The sequence below is a fragment of the Hyperoodon ampullatus genome (assembly GCF_949752795.1).
Source record: "Hyperoodon ampullatus genome assembly, chromosome: 17".
Classification (NCBI taxonomy): Eukaryota; Metazoa; Chordata; class Mammalia; order Artiodactyla; family Ziphiidae; genus Hyperoodon; species Hyperoodon ampullatus.
The window spans coordinates 5,628,433-5,630,902 of NC_136930.1; positions in this window are offsets into that span (position 1 = coordinate 5,628,433).

Here is a 2,470-nt window from a genome sequence, read left to right on the forward strand (position 1 = left end):
ACTGATGCCTCTGTTATCTTTCTAAATCACAAATCACTGAATGGCTCCCAATTGCCTTAGACCAGTGGTTCTCAACCTTGGCTGCACAACAGAATTAACTGGGGAGGTCTTTTTCAACTAATTTTATAAATGTATGATTTACATATAATAAAGTACACCCATTTTAAGTATATAGCTCAATGTGTTTTTAACACATACATACACACACACACGTGTGTAATTATCACCATCAGTAATGATATAAAACATTTTCATCACTTCAAAAAGTTCCCACATATCCTTCTTCAAATTTCCCAAGCTTATCCTTCCCCCAAAGAGTTGACCCTAAGCAACCGCTGTCAGTAAAGATAAGTTTTACCTGCTCTAGAGTCTCATATAAATTGAATCAGACAATATTTACTCTTTGACATCTGGTTTCTTTTACCCAAGATAATGTCTTTGAGATTCATCCATGGTGTGTGAATCAGTAATTTCTTCCTTTTTACTGTTGAGTAGTATTCTGTGGTATGAATTTCTCGAAATGTTATCCATTCATTTGTTGATGGACATCTGGATTGTTTCCAGTTTGGGGCTATTATGAATAAAGCTTCTATGAACATTTGGGTACAAATATTTTGTAAACATATGTTTTCATTCCCTTTGGGTCAGTATTTAGGAGTGTTATTGCTGGATCTTATGATAACTGAATATTTAACTTTAGAAGAAACTGTCTATTTTCCAAAGTAGCTGTACCATTCTCCATTCCCACCAGCATTGTAGGAGAGTTCCACGCAGAAAGCCAGGACAAACATAGCTCATTTTGCTTGTTTCCCTTCTCTGGCATAACACAGGTCTGTACTGCCTATAGTTCAATGTCTGAAAATAATCGTTTCATATATTTTGTCTAGTTTTTTCATTGTTGGGAGTGTAAAGGCAAATCCAGTACCAGGTACACTGTCATGGCCAGAAGCAAAGTCCACTTGGGGAGCGGCTTATAAAAACATGATGCTTGAGTGCAACCCCATACTAATTAAATCTCAGTTCCTGCAGTGAGAGGATGGCAGGGGAGTTCTAATAAGCATCAGCCTTGAGAATCACTGGCCCAGAGCGTAATATTCTATCGCTTCACTAAGGCAAGACCGTTCAGCATCTGTCCTAAGCCTACATCTCCAGTCTAGATCCGCACCCACACTCTCCAACCCCCAACCATCTTTTGTCATTTCTCCTAAGGTTCAGCCATGCAGTACTTTATCAGGATAAACATGGTATTTCAAACCCATGCCTTTCCCGGTGGTCCCTTTTGGTCCAAAGTTTACCAGGGGTACTTATCCTTCAAGATTCAGCCAAAATGCCTTTGGCTTTATGGGTTATAAAGAAAAGCCCGGGATTTCTAGGGCAGAATGTTGTACTCAAAAGAATATCTGGGGGCTTCCCTGGTGGCGCAGTGGTTGAAGGTCTGCCTGCCGATGCAGGGGACACGGGTTCGTGCCCCGGTCCGGGAAGATCCCACATGCCACAGAGCGGCTGGGCCCATGAGCCATGGCCGCTGAGCCTGCGCGTCTGGAGCCTGTGCTCCGCAACGGGAGAGGCCACAACAGTGAGAGGCCCGCGTACAGCAACAACAACAACAAAAAAAGAATTTCTGGACAACCAACAAATACGACGCTTAGGATCCGGTACCGCCATTTACAACAGGGTGAGTTTAGTCATCTGCTTTCCTCAGGTATAACACGGTAATAACAACACTTACCTGGCAGAGGAACAGACGAGATTACACATACAGTCGAACGCACCTAGCATGGTGCAAATAGCAGGTGCCAACAGAATACTCCCCTTCACACCCCACATTCCACTCATAACGTTTCCTGCAAAGCTCTACTGCAAATGGCACTTTATTATCTGTTTATACGTCTCCCTCTCGGAATAGATTGTGAGTTTTATAATGACCAGGACTACTTCTTTTTACCTTTGCATCTGGGGGCATAAAGGTGCTTGGGATAAGACAGGAGTTTGAATAAATCTCAAATGAATTTAGAAGTCTCTAGTTCTGATCGCAAAGAAAGTTTACAGGGTTCTTTCTCCTCAACATCAGTTCACGCTTTGGGGGCGACGTACCACCCAGTCCTTGGCAGGAAAATGAGAGAATGTGACCGAGACTGGAAAAGGACGGTGGCACTTTTCATCAGATGAAACATCCAGAGGACGTTTCCACTGTGGGGTTAAAAGAACACGCAAGTCCGTGCTGCCCTCCAGGGCGGCGCCCAGCAGCCTCCGGGTTTACGCAGAGGCTTCCTGGCGGGGAAATTCTGAGCCAACTTCCTTTAAGGAAAGAAGCGGGACCGCACAGGTGGGCGGGCACCGGAAGAAGCGCGCACGGGAGCCGGGGAGGCGGGAGCGCGCAGGGACCGCCCCGCCCCGCGGTTGCCAGGCAACCGGCCCCGGAAGTCGCGGGAGACGCTTCGGCGGCTGCGGTGCCGGGAGCGGGTGAAAG